Source organism: Bombus affinis, chromosome 14 (assembly GCF_024516045.1).
Source record: "Bombus affinis isolate iyBomAffi1 chromosome 14, iyBomAffi1.2, whole genome shotgun sequence".
Classification (NCBI taxonomy): Eukaryota; Metazoa; Arthropoda; class Insecta; order Hymenoptera; family Apidae; genus Bombus; species Bombus affinis.
The window spans coordinates 10,709,074-10,722,635 of NC_066357.1; the positions used below are offsets into that span (position 1 = coordinate 10,709,074).

General features: G+C 39.4%; 1 protein-coding gene across 8 annotated transcripts in view; it reads right to left on the reverse strand.

Moving 5' to 3' along the window:
* The window catches only part of LOC126924020 (CUGBP Elav-like family member 4), a 606,431-nt gene that overhangs the window by 292,277 nt on the left and 300,592 nt on the right, over window positions 1-13,562 (reverse strand). The window lies entirely within an intron of this gene.

Sequence of the window (13,562 nt, forward strand, 5' to 3'; positions counted from 1 at the left end):
ATATCGGAAACGGGAGATGTATCGGTTGGGGTGTAAAACGCGAAAAAGGGAGAGAGTATCAGAAGCGAATGAACCAGAGTAGAGAGTGTTATTTGTTTGCACGGATCTGTCTACCAGTGTTAATTAAATAGGATTTATATTCCTACGTATCGTTCGCTATATCGAAACACACGGCTGCCCGTTAAATTAAAAATCGACGGTATAATGGTGTTACGTGTGAGCGTGCTCGAGCGGAAGGCGGCGATTTTCAGATCATGCAACACATCTACCAAAATATACAATTTATTTTTTATTTTCTCCGTCTATCAGTGGATCCAGCAATGAATCCGATCTATCCGGTTAAAAATTTGACGATTAATGCATCATTTAAAAAGTATTCGGATTTTTTAAATATTAAAAATGTACATATACTCCGTTAGAGATCTCGCGATACCTTATATAATGGCACTCTAGCCGATGTCTAATGAGAAAGAGAAAGAAAAACCAAAAAAAGGTCCGTTCGATACACAGTGATGGAATGCTTCCCGCTTGGTTCAAAATAAATTCAAACTATTGCAAACAAAATATATCGCGAGTCAGTCACGGATTACTTCGACGTGCGAATATTATTTAAATATTCCTCGATTTTATACCTCTCTTTGTTCTAAACGTGCAAAACGCATTCGGTAACACGTCAGCTCACGATCATTCGGTACAATTGCTCGCTGATGGCAGAAAAGCGTAGAAAATAATGTTTTTTCGACGACGGAAACTTTTAATAAAATAATGCGCTAATGGAAAAATACCAAATAAAAATTAATGTCAGGTCGTGCCGTTCCAATTTATTTGAACGAATCCATTCGGCACAAAAGTACTTATCAGTACTCGCGGACAACCAATTAAATTTGTTCGACGAAGCGGACGCGAAAAATGGAAATGATGGCGTTCCGTCGAACACGAAGAAACGAATTGCCGATAAACGCCGATTGTCGTCGCTCGTACAAAGCCTCCTTCCTTCCTCTTTTTTCTCTCGATCCTCGTCGAACGAGTCACTTGTGCACGCGCTTCGGCTCAAAGGCGCGAATAATTTACACACCCCTTCGCGTCGTGGCAACGCTCCCAAGACGTTTCAACCCCCTTCATCTCTTCCTCCTCCCGCGTCAATCACACGCGTCGTAATCGCGAATCGCGAACGAACGGAAGCCAATTTTCCGTGGAACACAACAATACGGTTTGTTAAAGATAATTTCACGGTGTATCAGAGATTAACCTTGTTACTTGTCAGAAAAAAAGGTCGCAGATCGATCGAACGAGGAAATAAAGATTTAAATCAAAAGGGGATTGATAGAGCATTCCGTGATCTTTATTGGTCGCCGATACAGGAAGCTTTTATCAATTAAGAGATGGCGAGTATTCCGCGGTTCCGCGTGCGTGGAATGAAAAAAAATGTGAAAGAAGAACGAATATGAGATGGTACGGGTCATATCGGCGAATCGCGTGGACGAAACGATCGCGTACCAGCGACTCCATTTAGTCGAATGGTTTTGTGGTTGGGCATTGGTCGTTTTTCGAGAGAAACGAAAGTACTCGAATCGCGCGCGCGTGCGAGTACGCGGTCGTTGACGCAAATACGTACAGACGTCCACGCGTCGTGCAACCTCGCTTTGATATTCCGTGTTTGTGCAATTACGCGCGACCCGTTTCCAAGCGGACGTTGATCGAATTAAGGTGCATTATGATAATCTGATTCGATACTGCGATGTCCCCCCCCCCCCCCTCTCCCCATGAACACATTTCGCATTAATCATAGCTACCGTTTTACGTCGCCATTTCAGCAACTGGTTTACGATGACGAACTTATTTTTCCTTTTTTTAATTCATTCGATTACTCAAACTTTCCTCACCAATTGCACATATTCTATTTACGTGCAAACGTAAACTCGTTACAGCGTCGTTAAAACACGATCGTTGAAATACTTTTGTTTCCTGTGCAAAGCAGAAAGGGAGGTTGAGCAACCGCTTATCTCGGTGTTTCAATTTCGCGTAGAATCATAGCGCGGAGACGATGGGAAACTCAGTCGGCGTTCTAAAAGAAACCACGAACAACACGCGTCGGTGCATTCCTATCGAAACACTTTTCGCTGCAAAATGGACAAATTTCCATTCACGACAGTGTGGCACGAAGCATCTACATAATATTATGCGTACGGTGAGACAAAGTAGTACGCAAAAGTAGTTTCTTCTGCGCTAGAGCTTCGAGGGAGCGAGGGAAGAGTGGACGAGACGCGGTGGAAGTTCGGCCGGATATCGTTGTAGTCGGTTCTTATACTCTGCAGGCTTGCTAATCTAAATTAAATGAGGGGATGCTAATGATCCGTTACCCCAGAAGGATACGCCGCTTCGGTACCACTCTTTAATCGATTCAGTGCGACGAGAGCGACGTAGAAAAAAAAGTCACCGCCTCTGCTTACGAATCGCTGGTGGCTTTATGTAATCGTGTAGAACATTTGGCCTCAACTTCTTCTTTCTCTTCTCTCTTTCTTTCCTTATTTCTTTATGCTCTTCTCTGCTCGAATATCGGAATCGAGGGCATGGATAACGGCTTTTCAATAATTCGCTCTGTCGATGGCTGAAGAACTGTAGCCCGTGCAATAAGCTATAGGCCACTGCGGTTTGTCCGTATCATTTGTGTTTATTGCAGTATTGATTTGTTGATTTCTCACGTGGACAAGTGCTAGTTGTAAACCAGAGAGAAAGCTTCGAATAAATAAATATGCGAATCTTGTCCGAAGGAAAATAAGCGAGAAATACTCGCGAGTCATAACCGTTATTATTTTCATTATACGGTAAACTCTCGCTTATCCCGTTACCCTCTCTTTAAGCTGTACATATTTCGGTAAGGTATACCGAAAAAATACTCATCCGCTGTTAATATTACTTATAATTCGTAAGTTGCAAGAAGTACTGTCGTTTTGCATCCAAATATTCTTTCACGCGTCCATAAACAGTAGGAACTCCACATCGCATACTTGGATGTCTCAGAAAGGAATATATTTCTATTCTAATATAGCGAATTGCTATTTCTTTATCGTACGTATTGTACAACTTACTTTCAAGGCATACCGATGAACTCGGAATTTTATACGAAATCAAATCGCATCAGTTTCCTTTTTGGAGTGTCGTCTTGAAGAGAGTCGGCGCCAAGGGATGTATGCGTATCGTTGCACAGTCTACCGATACTGGTCACTGCATTTCATCCGTGAACATTCGTGTCGCAACGGGGTCGGACGAACAGGTCGACCGCTTTGCTGCTTCTTTTTCGAATCAACCTATCGTCTCATCTGAACGAATGCGTGCGACTGTGCGCCATCGTTGTAGTACACTCATACTACTCGCGATCACTGCGCGGTAACGGTTCGCGTGATATCCGATTATGCACTCCGTATCGCGCTACATTCTATACATTGAAAATGCTGCGGCATAATAATAATACGGATAATCGCAGAGAATCTTGTATCTAGAAAGTTCTAAGCTGAATAATAAGTTCTGAATTTTGCGATAGGAAGTTAAAATTATTTATAATGTAGCGAAGTAGGAAAAGTTCAAAACTGAAACGTAAAGCTTTAGAACAATGTAAGGTCTTTAACTGTTTACTAAATCTAAAGATAAAGTTTAGAGCCTTATTCGTTGTTGCAACAACGTACAAATAATGATCGTTAAAGGAAAGTGTGCTATTGTACGATACACCAAAGTCTTCAAGATAGTCTTCAAGAAGCAGAAATCCGTGTTATTTAATTGATACTTAAAACGTATCGGCTTTTTGCTGCTTGAAAATCTAATAACGTGGCACTTGGTAGTGTTTAATTGCAAACAGTTAACCGAGCACCAATTTTCAGGTTCAAGTAAATCGAATTGCACTTCATCGACATACATGCGATAGTTCCAAAGAACTATAAGTGATCCGTATACAATAAGAATCTATTAGAAGTAAAAGTATTATCTATGTCATTTATAATGAGAATTGATAGTAAAAGCTCTAGATGAAAAATTTCTGTTAAACTCTAAAACTAACGCGAAAGCACGAAGATAGCTAATCTCGTACCTTTACACGAAACGTACGCCCAATAAACGACCAGTAACGTGGCTCTCGATCCATTTGAGTCGAGTACCCGAAAAATCTAAGACTACCCTAAAGGGGCTTGATAAGCAACAGAGCACTCTATCAGATAACTTTTAAAACTCTGTATAAACGACAGCAACTTGTTCATTGTTGTCGAGTGTTACAGATAAAAAATTAAAGAAAACTACGAGATTAATGGCAGTGGATCGCACAGAGATAAAGACGTGCTGCTGATCGACAGATAAATGAGGCGAGACGAGACTAGTTAATTTCCTGTTGATGATGGATATACAAATTATAACCATTACATTAATTAAAAATGTAGGTGTATAATTATGTATACATAAATATATTATATCATTACATATATTTCTCGTTCACGAGAGACAAAATATCGATTTTTAGATAACTTGCATTTAGGAGAATGAACTATTATTCGTACACAAAGATCAGTTTCTTCAGAGGCGTATCAATTCCAACATTATGATAGACATAGATAGTTTCGCATGGTGGATCGTGTTTACACGAGAATTGATGTCCTAGTACGCAAGGGAGGGAAAAATCACGCCGTGGTGACAGATGTGAATGGGTACGCGTGACTTTCCATAAGCACGAGAAAACTACGTTGCAACGAAAAAAAAGGAAGAAAAAATAAAAAAAAAGATCCATGCGTGTCAAATCGCAAATATGCATATGCAACATCACGCTTGATTACTGATCGCGTCTCTTCAACGTTTTATCGTTTAACCGGTATCACGAATCCGTGGCTCTATTTGTACCAGAAAAGTGCTGTTTTACGAGCTATACTACGAACGAAGTTCGATACATCGAAGTGGTACGCCACGTGCGCATCCACGAAGCCGTTTAAGCCCAGTGGCTGTAACGCACCGATAACAGTGTGCACGCGTGTGCACGCCAGGAAAAAAAGAGAAATTCCGTCGGGCAGCCCTGTCAATTTTAATTGGCTTCACCGAGGCGTGCTAGGCCCTATTCATCGGATCAGTGATATGCAAATGCAATTTAATGACGCGATATCCTGTACGTAGCGATATCGACCGGGTCGACTTTAATGATACCGATGCTTCATATGTATAATAAATTCAATACGTAGAAAGTTTGTACACACGGAATATTATACAGAATTACAAACGGGATATATATATATATATATCGAATCGGACGAGCACGTTAAACACGGTATGTGTAGAATCGCGTGAATGTGACAGAGAACAAAATTAAACGAAAGGACGTGTAGATCTGTATGTGTCTCGTTCACTGTAAGACTTCGAATCGAACGAATGTGCGATACTACTTAGACTAAATATGACTTTTCTTTGATGTTGTACTCTTGTAATTTGGCTGATACAAAATAATTTGATATTGCTATGGTATTAACGGCCTAGTGAGGCTATAATTATTCGACCGATCAGTACCGAGTGTAAAAATAGATGAGATGAATGATACGGTAACAAGTATATAATATTACACAACGAATGATATGGCGAATGATGAAAATAAGATGCAAATGCATAATTCGCGTTTTTCCATTAATTTTAGAGCTAGTTTTAACATCTCTACGGTATTAATGGGTCTGAGGAAATGATTTCGAAACGCAAAATTATTTCAATAAATTTTGTTTCAGAAAACAAATACATATTCTATTATACTCGTGTTTCATACGTGCACATGTTACCTGTTCTAATTTACTTACCCAGAAACGTCAGATTTTCCTGCATTAACATGTTCATCGACAGACACGAGAAAACATATTCGATACCACAAGCATTTCGATTGCGTGACATCGATTCCATAGAGTAGTGACGGGCGAAAGAGGAATTTACAGTGAGTCCGCGGAATGCATGAGAAGCCTGTACTACCGAGAGCCATTCAAAGGAGAAGGAAGTTCTCATTGTAGAATCCGTAGTAATAAATGTCTAATGTCATTCCTGTGCCACCTCGGTCGACCGTCACTACCCTTTCTCTTTCTATTCCACTGTCGTTCCTCTTCAGCTTCCTCGTTTCCTCTTCATCCAACTTCCGGTTTGTCTATCCCTCTTCCTCTAATTATCCCTTATCTATATCTCGGTCCATTTGGTTCGCAACGACGTTATCTCGCCTGCTCGGACTGAGCAGAGACGCCTCCTAATCTTATTACTCAAAGTGTCGGCCAGGGAATGAAGGAGGTTGCAACACCAGTTTCCCTTCGTACTGTGTACTTCTCTCTCTCTCTCTCTCTCTCTCTCTTTCCTTCTCGTTAGTTTCAACTCTCTTTCTATCATTCTCTCTATCATTCCACCACGATGTTCTTCTCCGTTGTAGCGGGCAGCTTCTGTCTCTTCCCGTTCCTCGCACGTTCGCAGCCCTTCCTATCTTCCTTGTCCCGTTCGAAGGCGGCAAGCACTGACATTGAGGGATTAAACCATTGCCAATCCGACTCTAATTACGAGTAACGGATTAGTACGTGTGCACCAGGAAAGTGCCGGGCAAACGAGGAAACTTTCGTGGACGACTACGTACGGAGAGGATATTGCAAATGTTTGTTCCGTGCTCGGTGTATCAATAAGAGAGTTTACAAGGATCTACCGAAACTCCGACCGAAAGATAAGATTGCTGATTTCGTATGCGACGTTTGACGTTTTGTCGAACGTTATGCTAAACGTTTCTCAATATCCAAAGGAAATTGGGAGAAAAACGAGTCAGATGATCGTAGCGCGCAAGACCTTCGTGGAAGCCGATTCACGGTGGTTTCACCCACGTTATCGGAAACCAGTGACTTTTTATAATTAAGGGATATAATTCAGAAGCTTCGAACACTTCACCAAGTACTTAGGAATGCTTGAAAAGATAAAAGAAGTCATATTTTTAAGTAGATTTAGATAGGCAAATACTTTGAGGAATATAAACGGTAGTTTCAAATGCAATCGACCCTTGAGTAATTGTAAATATCGAAAGGTGCTGCGTTTGCATTTTGTATATCGTATGAAAATTCACGCGATGTGACCTTGGATATCGTCTAGATTGTTCGATGCGTGGAACAAAGTATTGGATTCGGAAGATCAGAGGCAAATTGCCGGTGATTGCAGTCGTTTAAGAACAGAACGAAATGGTTAGTGTGCCATTGTGCAGATATATCTATCGGTCGTGGCCCTTTTCAATACCACGAGCTTTTGCGTAGTGGCGACTACAGCGCAGTACAGGACGAAAACATTTTTGACTAATGGTCCGTGAACGAAACTGTTTGCCACCATTACCGTAACCCATGCCAGTATCGTGCAATTTCAGAGAGCCAGCGTCATTCGAATCCTCCTGCGTCCTGTTCTAAATTCCTCGCTGACCCGTCCACCACCGAAATCGTTCTATCGTATCGAGAATAAGAATCTTCGAACGACCGATCCCGAAGTCGTTCGACCCTCAAAAATCTAAACTTTCGAGTAGATCGGCATCGAAGGGCCTTCGTGCAGTACCGTCGACAGCGTTGGAAACACTTTCTTACATCCTCTCTTGAGGAATAAGGGTGGGGTTAAAAGACGCCATGAAACTTTACGAGCGAACTACGTGGCTAAACGAAATACTACAGATACGAGATTTAACTTTACGTTCGCCAAACGCATTTTCTCCGTTAGGTTATGAAGTAGAATTGTAGCGTATAGACGCGCGGAAGGTGGTTCTCCAACTTTATAAACCGCGCGTTAAGAAAATATCGCTAAATTCACCGTATCGCAAATCAATACGTCTGACAAAGAATCTTTCGAAAGGTGATGCGGGCGTGCGTTGACTTTTCGCGCGATCCGCATCCTGACCAAAAATGAAAGTGCCATAAAATCACTTCAGCATGGATATTATGGGTCGAAGTAAGATCGTTTTGTGTGATGTATAGTTGTGGTAACGACTCGCACTGAACATTTCAAGCAAGAGTTTATCGTACAGCTTTACCGACCGATGGTCAGTGCTGATCTCGAGGGTTGTTTCTCCTTGGCTGCAAAAGTTGTTGCGATGTTACATTGCTCTTCCCGATAACGCGTCACGTGCTCCTCACTCTACCGATGATTTTATGATAAACGACGAACAATTAAATGACAAGCAATATATCAATTCTATAATATAAGAACTCACAATCCACATGGAAAATTGATCGCATCCGCTTGTTAGAAACTTTTAGAAAGGAAGATACAGGAATATGATAATCATATCAATATACCACATATTTAAAAAGTTCATTTCACAACTATGAAATTAAAGATATTTACTATATTATATTAAATATTGAAATGTACGAATTACTTATCCGTCACGTAATAGACAAAAAAGTTACAAATGTTTGTAGCGTTAAATAATTTGAGAACGAAAGAATTAATTTACAACTTCTCCACTAATATGTAGGTTTTGATCAATCATATGATTCAATTAGTAAAACTTGCGATCTCGAATTTGACATATTATTCATCATTTTCATAACCTCGTACGTCCATTGTAGAAGCTAATATGATCGATGCTTTCTAAAATTAGCAAGTTACGGGAAAAATAATTATTCACCCAAAAGTGACAAACAGCTGTTAAAAAATGGAGTGAAAGTCTCGCAAATATCTTGCAAATATGTTCTACGTAGAATTTTGATAATATGCTGTCAATGTGGATGGAAGGGGCTGAAAGGTCGTCTGGCAGTCTGTGAATGACGGGTCATTTCCACCTTGGAACGTCAGCTGCTTCCTGAAAGTCCATCGGGTTCTCATCATCCGAGGCCAAGCAGCTATATCGCATCTACGTAACCTCAACCCTCTGAGATCTGTCGAGGGGCGATTTCACGATTTGTTTTAATCGGTTTCAAGCTTCTAAACAGCAAGATTTTGAAAAATATGATTCCCTGACCATAACTGATTAATTTTAATATATTACATATGTAAGAAGCAAGTTAAAAATTGTTATTTCTTTCTTTCTAAATCTGTTGTTCTCAAATCTTTCTGTACATCTTTTTCGTGTGAAAATAAAATTCTGAATAAAAATGATTAAACTACTAAAGCGTATAGTCACGGGAAACGGCTGTTTCTCAATGCGTTCAATGTCGTTTCTCAATGCGTTCTTATCAAATGCAATCAAGCAAAATTTTTATAGCTTCGTACTTTAGAAGGTATGTTGAAAGACGCGTTATCGATTTTATCCGGTGGATATTTTTCGACAGGTATTCAACATCCATCTTCCGTTAACCCGATATGCGAGTATCTGCTTGTTTTTTCTCGCTACGTGGCTCATTCCATGAATATCATTGAGAACATCTACAGTCCCTGATGAATTATCCCTTTGTAATTACAATTTGTCCCTATTTTACACGTAGGAGTCACTTCGAATTTGATTATCCTACTAACAAGCCTTGCAAGCACCCGATAACTTATGTAAGTTACTGTAATGTAACTACAGTTGCTTCAAAGAACCAGTTTTTACTTAATGATACCTTGTCCCACTTTCGTGAGTTTTTCTATTCTAGTTAGAGGCACATCCTATCTCATTTTCTCACTTTCTCGACGCATCAAAAGTTTGCCGAGGGCAGGATAAAATAACGAGCGAAGGGATTAGATGTTTGCCTTTTTCTTGAGCTACCATTCGCGAATCGATCCACGCTTTAACAAACTGAAAGTCTATCCTCGCGCGCTGCTAGTGGTGGCACCCTCAGGATGGTTTCACAGCCGGCATCCGTGTAATGGTAGTTCCCGCCAAACTGCTTCTACGGCTAATATTTACATTTATTAACTCTCTCGTCGTAAATGAAATTTTCAGATAACTTTTAGGATATAGCCCGGGGGTTATAAGGCTATCCGGCTGGCCGCTTACGGTCGTCTCGACGTGCTCGCCACTGAGTTTGCGCACACCCTCATTTTCTCCGCCTCTCTTTCATCGTGTCTCTTTCCGACTGTTCCTGTTGCACTGTCACGAGCAGATTAGCCAATAACTATTACTAACCAAACTCCCTATAGACTAAAGCACCGCTGCAGTTTGCGATTCAGAGTAACCACGTTTCTTTTTCTTCTCATCCTACTTGCCTTCTTTCCTAACCATCTCCGGACACCTATTTCCTTTACAAGAGTTTCAAAGATTCGATTCGTTGCATTATTTTATACACATTGGCGTATAACAACTTTTAATCCAGCGTGCCAGAATATGATGTCAAAGCAAATATAAATGAAGAGGCCGCGTAATTAATATCGTGTATGATAACACAAAACTTCGGCAAAGGCACTGACTTTCTTAGCGAAGCAAAGGAAAATATGTATCACAAATATACCGGAGAAGTCGGATAAAAAGGGGGTAAACATCTTGATTGGTTTAACGAACTCGTTAACGAAGAAAACATTTCTCCGTTCGTTCGCATCCTGATACTTTTGATTACCCGACGAGATGAATACTTTTTATTTTCTGAGAGCAGATGGCCTGCGGGTCATCGAGCCGGATAATGAAACGTGCAAATGGAAATGAAGCAGTGCTGTGTCAGATAATATTATGACTGGCCACAAGAAAGGGCGAACGCTCAGTCAACCAGCCGCGCAGACTTTCTGTGACGCTTTTGCCATTGACGTCAAAACGTTCCACACTCCGCGCTCTTCCTGTATAAATTTTCAATGCGAATCTTGTTAGCATCAAAGCATTTTAGCACTTTATTTATAAAAGTACAGAACATTTTTTCACCGTGAAAAATCGAAAATGTATCGTTCTTTTTGTTTTCTATCTGAACGCAACGAAGAATTTATGAAAACGTTAAACTCACTGATGCATCGTCAGGTTCTATTATGTTATCCGCGATGAACAGTGACATTTAACTTATACTATTTTGTCAATTTTAATAAACGAGGATGCAACAAATCTTTTTTCATGCGCGTATATGGTTGTGCCTATAATAAGGTGTAGCAGAAAGAATAACCTTATGAAAACAAATTGTCGACATCGATAATTGCACAAGATTTTTATGCAGCTTTTAATATTCTTTCTTTCGATACGCAATACGTAATGTTTACACATATATTACGTATACGCAACGAAAAAATCCATTTCAGATAGATTGAAAAACAGCTGATGCAAAGTATATATTTAAACAAGTATTTCGGCAATCTACTCACTGTACAGAATGTTCGGTAAATGTTAGGCTTCGTTTTTGACGGATTTGATTTCAAAAATTCGTTAAAGGGTAAACGCATCTATTTGTCTACGAATCTATTTGTATAATGGAATTTGGACACATGTTATTGGTTATTTATCGAATTTCGGAAGAACATCGTATTATCAGAACATGACAATTCAGAATATCGAATTGGGAGCGCACGATCAAGTAAGATATTCATACTTTAAGCACCTTACACAATTTATTTACAAATCGTTGAAAAGACTGTGTATCTATACGGAGAAATTTATTTTATTGGGATTTGCTTGGTAACAGAAAATAGACACAATTGTTGCAAACAAATATTTATAAATTATATAGAACTTTATATACCGGTATGTAAATTTTAGCGTTTCCTACACAACATTGACGGAGTAACAATACCATGAAATGGATCACTGAGTACTCATGGTTAATCAAAAGGCCAATATCCAATGTACGTCCCTGTAGAAATCTATACTTACGTAACCTGACGATAGGCATCACGTGTAATCTGTTTGCCGTATCACGTGGCGCTCGTATTTCAAACCAACGTAATATTGATTTTGTCTTTGATACAAACACTCCAGTTTGGACCTATAATGTCGCCCGTCCATTAAACATAATGTCGTCACATTTTTGGAAAAGTAGTTTCTAATAATTCTTACTTATACATATCAATATAATGAAAACAAAAAAAAACTATTCCTTAGGTTACGTTAATCTGTTACAACATCTTGTCACTTCCTTTATTACCAAGTACAAACATCTATAACATGTTCCAATCTTTTTAGCAAAAATTATATATTAGCTTGTAACGAAATAAAATATAAAGTAATCAATAAAGTATATAACACCGGAAGAGCAATGCTCGCATCCACAAAGTTAGTTGTCAAAGGGTAGCATTACAGATACATAGAATAGCTTTAAGTGAGTTTACCTAACGCTCGCGCTACGAAGACACTTTGCAAGATGGTTTCTAGTCATGTATAAGAGAAATAATAATCAAGGATGAGTTTAAATAACGATCAGAAAGAAACAAAATATCATCGATACCAAAGAAAACAACATAAGCGCGACGATAAACGATAAAAAGAAGACGAGAACGATTTATTAATATAACGAGATACTTTTCTGTCTACATCTTTTCAGTACATCCTGCACAGAGTGTTTGACAATATGTTACAAGCATCGCAGCGTTATTCTACGCCTCTGGATCGGCGAATATCTATAAAAAAACATGGCCATAAAATTGATCCCAACTTTGAGATTCAAGGTCAAATCTTTTTTATCGCAGGGTATGCTATTCACCATGAGGATTGAAAGTATTTAAACGAATCATGGGTCGCGATTTAACCTTTTCGTAAGTTAAAGTTCTATCAGTTTTCCGACTCACTTTAGTTGTAATCTGCTTACATTTTATAATCGGATACAGAAAAAATAACTCATATCTATTGTCGCAAATAGATACTACAAATTCACCTTTACGTGTCCCATATCTTCCTTTCTTTCTACTTTTCTTTTTTCCTTTCTCCCTATTTAGGTAAGCAACCCCGTACTCGTATTTCCACATTCCTGTCAAGTTTCTGTTATTAAATAGATAGGTTATAGCGATATCCCTGGCATTATTTTAAAGCTACAAATGCCTACTATAATACTGACATACATATGTATTGTTCTTAGTATAATATTTGGTTGTTAGCGACAGTATTTCAATACGTATTCTCGATAGAGACTGACGAAGGTAATTAGCCTTATTTTGCTTTTAGTCAGAAAGAATGTTCACGAGGTGGAATAACGACGGACGATACCTGGTAAATGGAGATCATCCCAACTATTGATTCGTTCGTTCGAAATAAATATAACACTGTTTAAAGAATAGTGATTTGATTTGCGAGGGTTTTGGCCATGAAGCAGGGAAAGACGGAATGATTTCTGGTAAAGTGTGAAAGACGAAATACAAATACTTGCTTTAACGTACCTACATATTGGTACATGGTTGCTTGTACCTTATACCCATTAGCGGTAGAAGAAATATTTATCCACTAGGGAGTTTTGTCTTGTTTTCTTGGCTCGCGAAAGCTTTTTAAAGAATGTTATTGGTAAGCGATCACACGTTGCTCAAGAACGGCGTATAACGGCATTTCAATAGATCGAACTCTTGTCTCGCGAAAGTCGGTCGAAGGAGGAAACAGGCAGATTTTCAAGGATATGCCTTCGATTCGATCGGAGTACGATGCGACTAGCAACGAACTCTTCTGTGAAACTAGTTTCGACTTTCGACAGCCGTATAACTCGGGGCGCGTTTCGAAATCTGGTAGATAAGTAAAAGGGTTGAAC